The sequence below is a fragment of the Jaculus jaculus genome, chromosome 11 (assembly GCF_020740685.1).
Source record: "Jaculus jaculus isolate mJacJac1 chromosome 11, mJacJac1.mat.Y.cur, whole genome shotgun sequence".
Classification (NCBI taxonomy): Eukaryota; Metazoa; Chordata; class Mammalia; order Rodentia; family Dipodidae; genus Jaculus; species Jaculus jaculus.
In genome coordinates this window covers 77,781,112-77,799,358 of record NC_059112.1, presented here as the reverse complement: position 1 = coordinate 77,799,358, position 18,247 = coordinate 77,781,112, and the positions used below count along the sequence as shown (strand labels likewise).

General features: G+C 39.5%; 1 protein-coding gene across 1 annotated transcript in view; it reads left to right on the top strand.

Moving 5' to 3' along the window:
* Pdcd10 (programmed cell death 10) overlaps window positions 1-18,247 on the top strand; it is a 44,538-nt gene that overhangs the window by 880 nt on the left and 25,411 nt on the right. The window lies entirely within an intron of this gene.

The following is an 18,247-nucleotide window of genomic DNA, read 5'->3' as shown; positions in this document are numbered from 1 at the left end:
TTGCACAGTAGTATTACTGCATGCATTTTTAAGAAACCATGATGAGGTGAAGTTGATGTTTTGGAAGGGGAGTGAAATGCCTCACTAACCTGTCCTCTCTATAACCTTTTGGGATAATAGGATGTGTTTCAATGTAGATATAGCCCCTTATAGGGGTATATAAAATGATATACTGTTCATATCGTTCCACACCGTAGCTTATCTTTGCAGTTAAAAGCACTCCTGTTCATTTCTGTTCATATTTTACTTTTTTTGTAAAACTAGAGTATAGTAGAGCTGGCTCTCTCACACAAAACTTGTTTTTTACCTTCTTCTTTATTTTTTTTTAATGCAACACCAAGGAGAGGTTAGTATGCCCATTAGTAGAAATGATACTTTTTTTGAGATTTTCACGTTTCCCCCATTTTCTTCAGTTCAGAGTATGTGTGTATGTAAGCAATAAAATCAGGCTCTTTTTTAAGTCATTTGTTTTTCTTGGTATCATCTATGACTGAATTCATTCGTACTTGAAATTAAAGTATGAAAAAAATGTTTTTGTCTTATGGAGCAGAAAGCAATGGACTTGTTACACACATCCTCTATTATTCCTAATTATAGCTCACAGATGCTGTTGGATAGCTTTTTTTGTTTTTGTTTTTGTTTTTGTTTTTCGAGGGAGGGTCTCTCTAGCCCAGGCTGACCTGGAATTCACTATGTAGTCTCAAGATGGCCTTGAACTCATGGCAATCCTCCTACCTCTGACTCCCAAGTGATGGGATTAAAGGTGTGCGCCACCACCACACCCGGCTGGATAGCTATTAAATATAATTGTAGAAGTATGTTTAGTGAAGTCAAGATTTCTTCACGAAAGTTGTATCTGTAAAAATAGAAATTTACAGTTAGCAAGCTTACTACTATGTAAATTTTAACTACTAAATATGCTATATTTTGAATGGTTTCAGCAACAGTTTAGTGTCCAAATGTAAAAACGTTTTCTAGGACTAGAGGCATGTTATTCTGCAGTTCAAGTTAATACAGTGTAGTTTTAGTATAATTTTAAAAGGAGAAGTTTGGTAGCATAAAATGAAGAAAAGCCAGGAACAGCGTAGCACCATGAGTAAATTAGTGTACAGGTAAGAAAGCAGCATCTGAACAAAAGGAAAGTCATGTGGGGTCAGTTGGCTTTGCGTTAGATTAAAAGGGTGCAGTAGTTTGAGTAGTCCATAAACTGGACAAAAGTTAGTCAGGGTAAAACAGTAAGGTTAATATAGTTTCTAAATGCCAGTATAGACATTTGTTGTTTGTTGATGAAGGTATGAAATGAGTTTGTTAATCAGCACACACCTTTTTGGTTATAAAAAGGCTTTTTTGTGGGGGGGGAGGAAAATTTGGGTATCAGTTAATGTAAGGTACTTGTTTCATACCTTTTAGTTTTTGTCTTTGATTTGGTCCTACCTCTGAGTTCTCTTTATCTCTAAGGTCAATCTTAAGCTGAAGTAATAATACTATGGAATATCTTTTAGTCATGTTCTGAATTACTTGTATACTTTTTTTTTTTTCCTGTAGTTTTCAGTTTATCAATGTCCACATTTGTTTTCTTAAGACACTTTGTATCAGCTTTGGACTTAGAATTCTTCTATACACAAAAATTTCCTTCTCTCTATAAGAACAAGGATTATAACCTTTCTTATCATGTGTGCCCATTCTCTCTCCCTCCTCCCTCTCTTCTTCCTTCACCCCCATCTGCTTGCAGATAAATACATAGTTTAAAAAAAATTGTACCACTCTGTCTTCACACATTGTATTCTGTTGACATTGTCACAGAAAAGAACTTATTTCTGTACTGCTGTAATAAATATTTGTCATCCCACCAGAAGTTAGACCTTCTTACTTGCCCTGTGTCTATCCCACTATTTACACTACCTGGCATGAAATAAGTAAGTGTTCAGTAAATATTTGCTGAATGAATGAATGTATTATTATGTTTGAGCATAGTGCCGCTAGCCATGTCTGAGATAAGAATACAGAAATGAATGACACATCTGTCTCCCACCTCAGGACCAGCTGAAGGATATAGGAATTCTCAAATGAACTCAAGCAGAAAAAAGTTAGGTCAGATACAAAGGAGTTGTTGCCAGTTTAATGTAAACTTGAGAAAGATTTTCTTTCTTGGAGCTTGCCAAAGTCTGAGGTAGTTTTCTTTGGGAATTATAAAGGACTCATTTTAATTGACAGAAAAATATCTGTATAACATGGCATTTTGGAGACTTTCACTTGCTTTTTGCAGGAACATTCATTATAGTAATATAATATATATTATACACACACACACACATATAATAATCAGGGAAGAAATTTAGTGGACTCTATTCTTCCCTTATGCTTTCTCATTTTTGACCTCAGAACAGTTATTTCATTTAGGTAGTATTAACACGTGGCTTTATAGATGAGGACATCAAAGATATAAGTAAACTTTTAAAATATTTATTTATTTTAGAGAGAGAGAAGATGAATGAGAATGGGCATGGCAGGACCTCTTGCCACTGTAAAAAAAACTCCATACACATGTGCTACTTTGTGCATGTGGCTTTACGTGGACAGCAATGAATCATACCCTGGTCAACAGGCTTCATAAGTGAGCACCATTAACTGCTGAGCCATTTCTCCAGCCCAAGTAAACTTCTTAATCTCAGGAAATGTAATTAAGCTGCCAGAGTCTGGGAACAGGGTACTGGAGCCAAGGTTTGCATCTGTGTCTGTCTGGGGCTTTTTTTTTTCCTTTGGTTTTGGTTGTTTAATTTTCCTTAAATATTGTATTTATTTATTTACTTATTTATTTGCAAGTGAGAGGGAGAGAATCAGCGTGCCAGGACCCCTAGCCACTGCAGAAGAACTCCAGATGCATGCACCACCTTGTGCATCTGGCTTATGTGGGTATTGGGCAATAGACCCTGGGTCCTTTGGCTTCACAGGTAAGCACCTTAACCACTAAGCCATCTCTTCAGCCCATTTTATTATTATTATTATTATTGTTGTTGTTGTTATTTTAACTTATTTGCAAGGGCAGAGAGAGAAAACAGACAGAGAATGGGCATGCCAGTGCCTCTAGCCATTGCAAAGGAACTCCAGACGCAATACGCCCCCTTGTGCCTCTGGCTTGCGTGGGTATTGGGGAATCAAACCTGGCTCCTTTGGCTTTGCATGCAAGTGTCTTAACTGCTAACCCATCTCTCTAGCCCTGTTTTTCTTTTTAAGTGTAACTTACTTTAAATGAGGAAAATGTGGGATATTTAGTTGTTTGTTTCAGAGGACCTTATATTTTGGGTTTCTTGATAAGTGTCAGGAACTTTAAGGTAATATTTTGTTTTCTTTAAACCGATTTACAACACTGAAAATATTTTGATAGTATGAAACAAAACTTTAGGTTTTAGTCTTGAAAACAAATTCTTTGGTCTTTCACAGTCCCACACTGGCCGAGCAAAGTAAATTTAACAGCACAGTCCCACACTGGCGGAGCAAAGTAAATTTAATAGCTGCTAGATCTGTACCCTTCCCCTCTTCATGGATTTACCAATGTGCTATCCTACAACATAGTGTCAAGAGCGACTACTGATACTTAGCTTTGAATTTTGACAACGCTCCAGGATTTCTTAGTAAATGTAAGTCTTTACTTTTAGAAATTTGTCATGGACTGTAGAAATGGCTCACCCATTTAAGGAGCTTGCTTGTGATGTCTAAAGACCTGGGTTTCAATCCGTTGTACCCACTTAAAGCCAGATGAACAAGTTGGCACATGTGTCTGGAATTTATTTGAAGTGGTTATAGGCCCTAGCATGCCCATTCTCATTCTCTCTCTGTCTGCCTCTTTCTGTCTGTCTCATAAATATATATATAAATAAAAGCTAGTCCTGCTGTTGTTTGGATCCCAAATAAAACTTCATTCATCTCCCATAACCATCTTCTGGGCGATGCGGAGCTACTTCTTCCATGTAGATGGCACAATCTCTGTGATAGGGAATGGTGTTAATGGCTTTAAGCCAATTCTTTGAAGTTCTTTTCTCTGCAGTATTTAAAGGTTAGTATGGTTTTTCTGATACTGCACTTGAAATACAGTAACTTCAGGATTAGGGTCATGGGCTGTACATAAACATATACAAATGAATGCACTTCTACTGTAGCAATTAGAAATTTGCTGAAATTAACACAGGTTTGATAGCACATTTTTATATGAAGATAGAAATTTCATTTAAACTACAAAATCATTTTTTGGCTGTATTACAAAACAGTTTTTCAAGGTCATTCATAAATTTGGAATAGAGAAACCATTTTTTAAACTTGGCAAAACTGATTTGAATCCATTTAATCTCATTACTAGGCTCCAGTGTTACCTGTAGGGAGGAAGAGGACTGGAGGAAACACAAAAAGGACTTTATTTAGACAGTGTATGAATTACTGGTATGATAACAGCAGTGGAACAGACTTGTTACCCTTGACTTCATCAGGCCAGCCCCTCAGAATTAACTTTACCAGAGATAAGTGTAATTTGCATGGTGATGCCCCTATAGTTCATTCACTTGTCTTACAGTTATTGAGTTATTTTCTGTATTTAAATTGCCTTACATCTGCTTTGGAATGCACTAGGACCTAATGCATGGGTGATGCTCATTGAGCAATACCAGGCCTCACAACATGCATTTCACATGTTCTGTAATCCTTTGTCAACCAAATTGTTCCTGGTTCATAAGTGAGAAAAATAAAATGCAGAGACATTAATGAACTTGCCTGAGATAACAAAGCAGACATTTGAAATTGGAATTTGAGTCAGACTGGTTTACTGGTTTACAGACCAGGTTCTTCATCATTCCTGAAAAAATGACTCCAGGGAATTATAGAACAGGCGGCATTAAAGGTACCACAGGAGAAAATGTGTCTTCAGTGTGAGGCCAGCCTGGCAGGTAGAAAATCATTTAGTATTTAGATTGACTTTTTCAGAGTGTATTAGGAAGTTAACTCAGTGGAGTCTTACAAAACTCTTCCTAGAACAACCCACGTTTTCTCTAGCATTAGAACAGATCACTTTCCTTTGAGTGCTAGGTTAAGTGTTTGATTTGTTGTTCAGATATTATATATTTTGAGAATCAAAATCAGTGCTGAAAGTCTATCTTAAGTCTGTCAGGGGAGTGGCAGACCACATCTGTGGTGTCTTTTATTTTATGGCTTAGGTACATCAAGAATTACGATCAGCTACCTGTTTCAACACTTACCTGAAAAAACGTTAACTGTGTGCATTGAGCTTTTTGAGAGTAGGTGTATGTTGCAGTGTGCTGCAGGGGTGTTCCTTGGAGTGAGAGCATAGTGGCAATCTGAGCTGTCACCTTTTCTTAAATCTCACCTGCAAGACTGCCCACTTTCAAGGGCTTGAACTTTGGCTTTTCATCATTATATTTTCAACTGACCATACTGCTGACTTAGACTATGAAGTGTTCTGTGACAAGCATTAGGAAATCAAAAAAGTGGGTAAAACTTCTCTTAAGGAGTGATAATGCAAAAATCAAAGTTCCCATTTCAAAAGGAAAAAGAGATAGTTTACTCTGGAGTCATATATGAGTGACCATTACTTTAGAACACAGGCTTAGGCTACCCCAATTTCTGTGTCCCACTATAGTTGACAGTTTCATGAAATTTTTATAGTGACAGAACAAAGAAAGTCATAGATCAGTCCTTTAAATAGTTGGTGGAAACATAAGGTAGGTGGATTGTACCAGAGCGGGGAAATTTCTGCCATATGATGCATTCTTAGCTTTTTGGTTGGTGGAAGCTAGGAGTCTGTTCATAGATTCCAAAAGACTTACCTAATAGTCACATGATATTAGGTCATACCGAGTTGGGCTAAATGGGGCTTTCTTAAAGAACAAAGGTAGCCCCAAGACAAGTTGGTTTTGGACCTGTAGCATTCCAGCCCCCCACAATCACTGAAGTTCTAACCAGTTTTGATGCTTAGCACAGATATACCCCATCCCGAGAACTTCAGTTCATGTTTTAGTAGATAGAAAGTAAAGGAGAACTAAAGGCCATTTCTTGGCAATATTTTAAAATTTAAAATACTTCCATATGTATCAGTGGATTTGATAATTTGGTTCATTTTTAACTTGCCATATAGTTTAAGGCACTGAAATGTCTTTCATGTCATATTCTGGCATCCTGTCTTAATTCAGGATGGCTTGGAGTCCAGCTGAGGTTGGATCGAAGGGATGACAAAACCCTAAGATGTTACACCCTGCTGCCTTCTCATACTTACTTAAGGTTGTACAACAAAAGCCACTTGAGACTTAAATGAGTCATACTTGGCCTTCAAGTGGCAACTGTTGTATAGTGCTTCAGGTTGTTGGGAGACTTTCCTACCTGCATTCCAAGTGGTTCTGAGTAATCCTGCGGCCTCTTGTTAAGGAATTCACAACTTTTGAGGGATGCCTTCATCAGTGTTAATTAAAGTTGCCATTTTTGAGATTATGGTTGAAACATAAAAGACTTCTGAGGTTCTACCTTAAACTTGGTGTTCTTCCTTAACAAAAAACAAATCAGTCTTCCAAGACAAGGATCCAGGAGGAACTGTAACTACTCTATAAGATTACCATTCTGTTGCCCTCTTCTTCTCACTAATAATAGTATTTGTGTTTGAGATTAGCTGGGAGCAAAAGGTAAAGCTCAGTGGCATAACTGAGACTAAACTATGGCCTCATTAGTACCTAGTGTTAGTCTTGTGAGCCAGGGGAAGTTTGTCACTTGTGGGTAACAGATTTTATCAACGTTTTGCATGTTTTGTTTCAATATTGTTGGTGCAAGAAAATCTTAGAAATAAGGTAAAATATATGTTTGCTTCATACTATAGAGAACCTTAGGCAATGTGGAGTCAATAAATGTGAGAGTGAGCATGTCTAGTAAATTTATATGAGAAAATCCAAGAGTGACCGGGGTTCCATAAATTGTACTTAGAAGTATAGCCAACAGATAGGTACTCAAAGCCATTTACCTGAATACCAAAGGAATGTTAAAGCAAAATTTTAACATTATGTTTTGGCAAATGGGGAAGCAGAAGTTTTGAAAATGCACTTTGTATGTGCTGTGACATTGTGATGTCAGTGTTAGGTGTCATTTTTTTTGTGCTGGGTAGAGACAGAGCTAAGGTAAAGAGTGTCCAGGTGGCAGAATTAAGGTGACACTGACTCACCTTGTCCTGCAGGTCAGAATTTGTGCTTTGAACTTCAGGCTTATCTCATACCACTTTGAATTTTGATGCCATTTCAGGCTCAGAACTCTGGATTAAATATCTCTAATAGCATGAACTGGATCACATCCATGGCATTAAGTGTTGCAAATATATTTACTACTATTCACAACCCTGTAAGGTGATTACCTTAGTCAATATATCCTTTCATTTCTTACAGAGATTAGAAAGATATCAAATAACCTAAGCAGCCTCACGAAGCTGAGCATTTACTTGAATTTGAGTCTTTGTTTCAAATATTCTGCTACATGTTTTCCATCTATATCTAGAAACAATTACCTGTTGACATGTCAGAAGTTTCTCTATTAAGAAACGGTGCTACCCAAATAAGTAAATGTGTTCATGTGACTTGATATAGTTGACTTGAAAGTGAATCTGAGGTCTCAACAATAATTTATTAATGATCCACTAATGTGGGTCATGAATCAGAATTACATTCTAGCCTGATTCAGGCTCCAGGCTTTTCTTCATGGAGTTTGGGCTGCTTGGGCATGGATGACAAAAAGTGGGACAGGTTAATTTGAAGTAGTTCAATTGAGTAAACACTGTCCAAACATATCCAGTACAATAAGCTATATTAATGCATTAGTATCTTTGATTAAGATATTTGTCACCATACTGTTTTGTTTCTTAATGAGCATCACTGTGGATTTAGTATTGAGATTGGCGTAGGTAATACAATGGCTGTTTCACTTTAAAATTTTAGGTCTTTAACATTTAAATTTCCTCAGCACCTTAGCATGGGTGACAGGGGCAGTGCACCAATCTAGATCTTGATATCTTCATTTCCTTTTCACCTTCCTATTAGGGCCATTCACTGTTTTCTTGTGCTTTGACAGTAATACTGATGAAGTAATTATTCTAAAAGTGACTTTCATATTGAGAAGAGAGGATGGATAGGGGTTTTCCTGAGAGAGAGGGTCTGGAAAGCTGTAGATGGTTACTAAAATTATTACATGAGTGAAGAGTTTTAGTGTGTTTCTCCTGTTTATAGAGATAAAATGCATTTAAAAAAACTCTTTTGTCTTGAAGAGGTTTAAGACTGTTTGTCTTTCCAGTTTTGCTGGTTTCAGAGTCCCTGGTACCCTGGTGAGGTAGCTTGAGGTAGCCTGAGTTCTAGAGAATCTAATCTCATCATCCTAAGATTAACTGCAAGTCATGCTCTTTATTTCATCCTGATACCTAATATTAAATAGTTGCTATGTCTTACTCCCTATTCTAGGTGTAATAACAGTCTTTATAGCAACCATAAATGTTTATTTTACTATTATATATATATGAAAAAGCTATACTCATCCCTTTAGTAATACCATTCTTAATTTTACGAGATCTAACTGAACTATTCCTGTTTCTGTTTTCATTTATATAACGATTTTTAGAGCTTTTTCAACTTTATTTCACAATGACAAAATTAGTTGGCATAATCAACTTAAAAACACAAACTGTTATGGCTGACAAGTTTCAGGGGCTTCAGCCACTGGTCATTTGGCCCCGTTGCTTTGGGCCAGTAGCTATATGGTAGGAGTAAAACCACTCACCTTTCATATTGGGAACAAAAAAAAAACAAGGAAAACGCCTATGGTCCTACCATCTCTATCAAGGGCATGCCACCTGAGACCTAAGGTCTTCTCATCAGTCCAGCCTTTTAACATTTCTACCCCCTCACCCACCCCCACACACCAATATCAACCACACTGGAACCCAAGCTTCAAAACAAGGAGATTTGGGGAACATTTACTATTTAAGTTATAGCATTTGACCCTGAGCTCGTAAAGGTTCATGTCATGTCACAGTGCAAAATGCATTCATTTCTTCTCTAAGAGTCCCAGAGTCTTAATGTTCCATTAGTGATCTACCAGTTTAAGTCTTAAAGACTCCTGAGTGACTCAAACCATACACAGCTACAGGGACCTGCGAAACTCAAAAAGAGGACTAGAGAGATGACTCAGTGGAAAAAGTATTTATTGTGCAAGCATGAGAACCTGGATTCCAATTCCCTTAACTCAACATAAAAATGGTAGGTGGGCTGGACGGATGGCTTAGCGATTAAAGACTTTGCCTGCAAAGCCAAAGGACCCAGGTTCTATTCCCCAGGTCCTATGTTAGCCAGATGCCCAAGGAGGTGCACACGTCTGGACCTTGTTTGAAGTGGCTGGAGGCCCTTGTGTGCCCATTCTCTCTCTCTCTCCCCCTCTTTCTTTGCCAAATAAGTAAAATATTTTTTAAAAAGTAGGTGTGGTAGCACACTCTAATGCATGTACTGGGGAGGTGGAGACAGGTAAATCCCTAGAGCTTGCTAGCTAGCTAGTCTAGCCTAATTGTTGAGCCCCTCGCCAATAAGAGACCCTGTCTCAAAAAGAGATGGGTTGCATTCCCGAGGATATAACACCTGAGGTGGTTCTGTCATCTCCACAAGCATACACACACATATACACATACGTACACATGCCTGCACATGCACCCATATACACACAGCTCTAAAAGAAACCCAACATACTCAAGATGCTATAGTGGGCTAGGCAAAGGAGGCACCAGCCCAAGGTCAAGGGAAAGCCAGCAAGGCAGATACTAAAATTCTGAACATTTGTACACTACCCATGGCACTCTGATAGAAATGGGCTTCCAGTAACCTTTTTAGCCTTTTTTTTAAAAAATCATTTATTGGGCTGGAGAGATGGCTTAGCGGTTAAGCGCTTGCCTGTGAAGCCTAAGGACCCCGGTTCGAGGCTCAGTTCCCCAGGTCCCACGTTAGCCAGATGCACAAGGGGGCGCACGCGTCTGGAGTTCGTTTGTAGAGGCTGGAAGCCCTGGCGCGCCCATTCTCTCTCTCTCCCTTTATCTGTCTTTCTCTCTGTGTCTGTCGCTCTCAAATAAATAAATAAAAATTTTAAAAAAAATTGTTTATTTATTTGAGAGATAAAGAGAGACAGGGCACATCAGGGCCTTTAGCCATTGTAAGTGAGAACACCAGAAGCATGCACCACCTTGTGCATCTGGCTTATGTGGGTACTGGGGAATCAAACCTGGGTCCTTGAGCTTTGTAGGCAAATGACTTAACCACTAAGCCATCTCTCCATCCTCTGTGAGGCTTTTTAAATACAGCTCACATGACTACTATCTTGGGCAGGTTTGGCTTGTTGCCTCTGGCTTTCCCGGAGAAGTGTTACACATTGCTCCCACCACTTCCTTCCTTGGAGCTTCAGCTTCAGTCCTACAGCTCCAGGCATCTCCCTGTTGGGTCTGCTTCCAGAGACTGTGGCACTCTGCTGGCCTCCCATCCTTAGAAATATAAATGACCCCAATACCTTCATTTTGTAGCCCTGAAAAATCAGCATCAGGTGGAAGATACCAAGGTATGCAGCCAGCCCAAGCTACTCCTGGACCTGCTTGAACCACAGCTAAAGCTGCCATTTAGTTCCCACCTGCTGGACACAGGATGTGAATTCTAAAAACCAGTCCTTATGCACTTACACACTGGCAGTGTTCTTATTTCAAGATTCGGCCTTGGGATGTTGGAAACTTATTTACATTTCTAAGCCTTTGAGCCTTTCATGGATGTTGTATCTTTGTGGATTCCTGAAATGCCCTATGCCATCTTCCCTGTCAATCTGCTATACAATACCATTTTACTCTTTATTTATCCTGGCAGTTCTGCCCTATGAGTTTTACCTCTGCACCTCACCTTTTCTGACCAAGCTAGGAATTTTTTGATTCCTTTCTATCTTCTCGTTGTTTCAAATTGTCATCATAACTTTGCTTCAGGCTGCCATTTGATACCTATCCCTCTTCCTAAATTTCTTTTCTACCTTGGAATTTCTTATACCAGGTAAACTAGTCCATCACTTAAGCTTGGTCCTACCACAAAGTATCAAGAGAGCGGACTGGATGCATCCAACGTGTGTGTGTGTGTGTGTGTGTGTGTGTGTTTTCACTGTGCTGTCACAAAGATAACATCTAGTGCTGTGCAGTAGTCTTGATTTCCATCTGAACCTGAATCAGCCTAGTTGCCTTTATTCTTTTTACTGTCACCAAATGCCTGACAAGAAGCAGCGTAGGGGATAAGTTTATTTCAGTTTGCAGTTCCTTGAGGTAGAATGGCTGAGAAGCATGGTTGCAGAAGCAGGAAGCCAGCTGATCACATTACATCCATAGTCAGGAAGCAGAACATAAACCAGTAGACGGGCCAAGCTCAAGGCCCATACACCCATGATCTATGTCCTCCAGCAAGCCTCCACTACCTGAAGGTTCTACAACCTTCCTAAACAAAACTATCAGCTGGGGACCAAGTCTTCAAATACATGAGCCTTTGGAGGACAGAGATTTTACATTCAAGCCAGCAGTATTCTGCATATGATCCCTGTAGGTTCCTGGCCATCCTGGGATGCAGATTATGTTCATTCCAACTTCTGAAGCCCCATATGCTTTACCAGTTTCAGCACTGTTCAGAAATCCAAAGTCAATTCTTTGACACAAGTCAGTCTTTCAACTATGAAAATTAAAATGCAAATTACATGCCTCAATCATACTATGGTAAAGATTCTCATTATAAAAAGGAGATATGGAGGCATGGTAAGAACAGACAACCGAAATGGAGAAAGAGAAACTAAATCTTGTAGCTTCATGTCTGACATCTCATGATGGAATCATCCAGGCTTCAAAGAGCCTCAGTAGCTAATTCTGTTGCCTGAGGCATACATAGCCTCTCTTGAGCTGACTCCAGTTTAGCCCTACAGCTTTCTTTGGTGGATGCTCCATAGCCCTGGCATCTACAAAGTCCAGGGTCTGCCTTGCAACTTAGACTTAACCTTCACAGCTTCTTGGGCTTTGTGCAGAATCTGACCCTACCTCACATTTCTCAGTTTCAACAGCTTCCTATATCTTTAGAATTGAGTCTTTTGCCACTTGAAAAATCACCATCTGTAAGACACACCAGGATTGACTATGAAGTAAATGGAGTGAAGTACATAGCATGTTTGTGTTGAGGCTTTTTCTATCGAAAGGAGTGGTACTCTAATTTGCCACATTGTGTATTAACAAAGATCTTTTAACTCTGCTGCCAAGTTATATTTTAATGATAACATCTTGCTGATTTTGTCACTCATGCTTTACAGATATAAAATAATTGTTTTGACATGTGCATGTGGGTGTAATGTGTGAGGGTGCATGCATGGTATGGAGGGATGCTCAGATACATGTTGTGTTTGTGGAGGCCAAAAGCTGTAAGGTGTTCTCAGTTGCTTACCATACATTGCCACTGAAGCTAAGTTTCAGCAGTGTGAGTCTCCTAATAAGCCCTGGGCATCCTCTTGTCTCTGCCTATCCAGTGCATGGATTTTAGGCAAGTGCATACCACCACCTGGTTTTTATGTGGATGCTGAGAATCTCAATGAAATCCTCATGCCTGCTCACTAAGCACTTTACCCACTGAGCCATCTCCCCAACTATGACATATCTATTTTATCTTATTTATATCTTATTTATAACTAAGTAAGAAACAATTTTTTTTAAGCACTTACTGGTATTAAATACCCGAAGAATGCAGTTTGACAAATAGGGGCTTATCATATTTGATTAAGTTGCGCTTTCCTATAAAGTGTGAATTCATTATATTTCTTCTTTTAAAATATTTTTATTTATTCAGAAGCAGATACAGAGAGAGGGAATGAGTGCTCTGGAGCCTCTTGCCACTGGCAAGTTTGTGCATCTGGCTTTATGTGGGTACTGGGGAATTAACTCGAGCTGTAAGGATTTGCAACAATGTGCCTTTTACTGGTATTGCAGTCCGGTTCGCATTGCTGGTAGAAATCACCCAACCAAGAGCAGCTTCTGGAAAAAGATTTATTTTGGCTCACAGGCTCGAGGGGAAGCTCCATGATGGCAGGGGGTGGACATCACCCCCTGGCCAACATAAGGTAGACAATAGCAACAGGAGACTGTGCCAAACACTGGCAAGGGGAAACTGGCTCTAACACCCATAAGCCTGGCCCCAACAATATACTCCCTCCAGGAGACATTAATTCCCAAATCTCCATCAGCTGGGGACCTAGCATTCAGAACACCTAAGTTTATGGGGGACACCTGAATCAAACCACCACATTCTGCCCCTGGCCCCCATAAACTGATAGCCATACATGATGTAAAACACAATGCATTCAGTCTGACTTTAAAAGTCCCCATAGTTTTTATCAATCCCACTAATGTTCATACATCCCCATAGTCCAAGATCTTTTAACTGAGCCATATACCAAAAAATAACCTCAAAAAACCCATAATGGAACAGAATAAATTTTCACACTGCAAAAGATGACATTGGGCATAGCTAAGAAACATTCAACCAATACAAGATTTAAAACAACCAGAGCAAACATCTGTAGCTTCAAGTCCAACAACTCTAGCCAGTGACAAATTTCTAAGTCTGATAATTCTAACCAGCAACAAGTCTCTGGTATTCCAATTCCGCCCCTTCAACTAGGCTACTCACAGTCCTGGAAAACTTCATCAGGGCTGGCAGCTCCTTAGCAGCCATCTTGTGGTCCCGGCATCTCCACTGGGTCTCCACTGCAATCCACGGTTCATCATCATGGCTCCATGGGGTCTCTATGCAGGCAACCAACAAACCTGTTTCACAGGATCATGTGTGAGGACTTGGTCCCCATCTGATAGAGCTTTAGGAGGTAGAGTGTTGTTGGAGGAACTGGGTCACTAGGGCTGGATCTTGAGGTTTTATAGGCCAGGGCCACTTCCTGTTTGCTCTTTACTTCTTGACTCAGGCTGCAGTGTAACCATACCTCCTCCTGCTCCTCCTGCCATGCCTTCCCCACTATAAAGGAATGTATTCCTTTGAAATCCTAAGTCAGAATAAGCCCTTTCCTTTCTTACGTTGTTCTGACCAGGCATTTTGTCCAGCAACCAGTAAAGTAATTAGTATAGTTGTTAGGGCAAGTGACAATCTTACCAGTTTTGTGATATGTTTGTACGGTGATCTGAACTTCTCTAGAGACTGACCAGTAGGATTCTTGATTATTATGGAGAGAAACTACTTGTGAATCCTTGAATAAATCAGTTCTCTGGGAGGACCTCCACTATAGTTTTTACTGTTTGATATATATATATATATTATATATATATATATTTTTTTTTTTTTTACCCTCCCCAAACTGTTGCTGATCCTGTAGTAGATACCAATAATGAGATTTCCACTGTCACTGATTTTTAGAATACCAAGGCCTTGTGGTGGAAAAATGAGACCAATGATGAAGTAGAACTTCCACAAAGTACCTTAAACCCTCTTTACATGTGCTCTATCAAACTCTTTAAACTGTATCCCCAAGATTGACCTTAGCTCTTGATTTCTGTGTACTCTTGAGTTCTTCTGATACCAGAAATATCCAGACTGCCTTCTTCATTAGAATCATCTGGGTTTTCTGCTGGACCAACACTTGGAGGTTCTGAATGAGTACTCTTTGAAGTATTCTTAGTAAGTCTTTGTGCACTTTCTGATAAAGATTTACATTCTGCTAAAAGCTCACTTGCTTTTGTCTTGTTTCTGTATAAAGCAAGGTTAAACTATGTTAGAAATTCTTGCACATGGAGAATCTTGTTAACCATTAAGTGTACATCACCTGAGCCCAGGATCTAAGACATCCTACTGGTTGTAATACAAAGGAGACATCAACAATTATGTCTTACTGTTTTATCTTCAGTTTTTTTTAAAACATTTTATTTATTTATTTATTGAAAGACAGAGAGAGAGACCAAGAGAGAATGGGCGTCCTCCAGCCACTGCAAACAAACTTCAGATGCATGTGCATCTGGCTTCCATGGGTCCTGGGGAATCAAACCTTGGGTCCTTAGGCTTCACAGCAAAGCACCTTAACCACTAAACCATTTCTCTAGCCATTATCTTTAGTTTTATTTTCACAGAAATTCATTTTGAAATTCTAAACTGTATTTGCAGTTTAAAGTTGCTATATTTTCATAGATTAATACAAAGAGCTTGGGATAGTTGAAAGTAAAAATGTAAATATAACTGTGTTGCAGTCAGGTCCACATTGCTGGTAGTAATCACCCAACCAAGAACAGCTTGTGGGGAAAAAGAGGTTTATTTTGGCTTACAGGCTCAAGAGGAAGCTCCATGATGGCAGGGGAAGACAATGACATGAGCAGAGGGAAACATCACGCCCTGGCCAACATAAAGTGGACAATAGCAACAGGAGAGTGTGCCAAACACTGTCATTTGGAAACTAGATATAACACCCATAAGCCTGCCCCCAACCATACATTCCTGGCAGGAGGCATTAATTCCCAAATCTCCATCAGCTGGGAACCTAGCATTCAGAACACTTAAGTTGATGGGGGACACCTGAATCAAACCACCACATTCTGCCACTGGCCCCCATAAACTGGTAACCATACATGATATAAAATGCAATGCATATATTAAACTTTTAAAAACCCCAATAATTTTTAGCATTTCCAATGATGTTCATACATCCTCATAGTCCCAGATCTTTTAACTGAGACATAAACCAAAAAATAACCTCAAAAAACTCATAATGGCACAGAATAAACATTCACAATGCAAAAGATGGCATTGGGCATAGCAAAGAAACATTCAGCCAATACATGATTTAAAACAACCAGGGCAAACATCAAACTCTAGCTTCAAGTCCAACAACTCTGGCCAGTGAACAATCTCCAAGTCCGATAATTCTAACCAGCAACAAGTTTCTGACATTACAATTCCACCCCTCCAGCTAGGCTACTCAAAGTCCTGGGAAACTTCATTGGGTCTGATAGCTCTCCTTGGCAGCCATCTCATCGTCCCAGCATCTCCACTGGATCTCCACTGCAACCTACAGTCCATCCTCATGGCCCCATGGGGTCTCCATGCAGGCATTCAATAAACCTGCTTCACACTGTGCATGGCTATTTCCAAAATACAAGACCATGTTGCAAATTCAACAACCCTTACTGCATTTCTTATACTCCACAGTACTAGTAGGGTGCCAGTCTGTTAATCCAGGGGGGGTAATAAAGCAGACTTTGAAGAACATGACACTCCTTGAGGACTCAGACTCCTTCAAAAGAATCTACATTCTTCTTGTCCTAACGCAGCTCAACTGGCCTAATCTCAAAGGTTTTAATCTCTCAATTGCAGCTGAATGGGCAGCAGTTTACCCAAAGATTTTTCTTTCTGTGCCATATCACTCTGTTCACACCAGTTCATTTCTACGCAACACTACCCTGCACAACTTCTCAGGACATGGGCATAACAGCAAGCTTTTCACACAACTTGCCTCTAGCCCAATCCAAGCAAAGCTCTTTCTTACCCTCATAAGCCAAACCTCACAGTACTTAGTTCTTCCTGCATTCAGGTCTTGCAACTCTGATCAGAATGGTACATCAAGTTATAGTTAAAGCACAGCAAGTTGTCTCTTAGGCCAAGGTTTTAAATCCTTCCACATGCCTCTTGAAAATCAGCTCCAAAAGGCCAATGCTATATAGTCAGGATTCTAGCAGTAATCCCACTCCTCAGGACTGCTTTACTGTTGCAGTCAGGTTCACATTGCTGGTTAAAAAAAAAAAAAATCACCCAACCAAGAGCAGCTTGTGGGAAAAATGTTTATTTTGGCTTAAAGGCTCAAGAGGAAGCTCCATGATGGCAGGGGAAAATGATGGCATGAGCAGAGGGTGTACATCACTCCTGGCCAACATAAAGTGGACGATAGCAACAAGAGAGTGTGCCAAACACTGGCATGGGGAAACTGGCTATAATACCCATAAGCCTGGCCCCAACAATACACTCCTTCCGGGAGGCATTAATTCCCAAATCTCCATCAGCTGGGAACCTAGCATTCAGAACACCTAAGTTTATTGGGGGGGGGGGGGAGGCATCTTATTCAAACCATCGCAAAGTGAACATAGAATTTGCCTATAGGATTAATCGTATTTTTTTTTTATTTTGCAAAGCTTCATAAGTGAAGAGTAGTAACAAGACTGAACTTCCCAATTGTTTACTTAATATCATTCATTTGTTCATTCAGATGCTGCCAGCTATGCCTTCTCCACTGTTTTTGTGGGAAAGAGTAATGTACATTATCGAGAACCTAAAGACATGACTGCTCAGTGCTAGTGTGTATTGTTTTAAACCAGTCAGAATCTAGAATTTACTTGGGAAAGATTTTTCTACTGGAGAACTGTATACACTCTATTTTTTTTTGGGGGGGGGGGGCAAATAGTCTTGCCTTCACAGTATCTCAAGGCCCAGCCAGCAAAGTGAGTCTGTTTCAGGAAATGCTGGTTGTAAGCTCAGAAATATACCCCGTGGAGCTCTTTCAGTGATCAGACTGAGCTGGCATGGCAGGTCACAAACCCTGAAGAAAATGAAATGGCCGAAGATCTATTTTTTACCTTTTCATTCTAAGCAAGTGATAAACTCCGGAAGATATTTGAAGCTATTCATCTTTTAGAAATTGGCAGAACTATTTTGAGTAGTCAAGGAAATAAGGAGGAGAGGAAGTGAGGAGTTTGCTTATACAACATTTATATTTTAATCACTACTTCATAACGGATGTGTTTAAAGAAAAACTCGTTTAAAACATGCCTTTGTCTAAATTCTCATGATTTCTAGTTTTGGTGGTTCTTAAGATCTTTTTTTTTTAAAATTCTTTAGATGCTTGTTGGCTTAGATACAAAGTTTGCTTTGAAACATTTTCCTTCAAAGCAATATGTTTGAAATGGGAAACAGTCATTCTCAATGTATTAACCCTATATTGACATTAAATTTGTATTATTAGAACTTGTGACCCTGGGCACTGTTCATACCTTTGATGGTTATCTTGATTGTCAATTTGATTGGATCATAAAACATCTCATAGTTTAGTAAAGCATACTGTGGTGGTTTGAATTAGGTGCCCTCCCTACACCCCCAACCCCCACCTCCTCCCTCCCCCCTCCCCACCCAAAGGAGTGTGTCTTGAA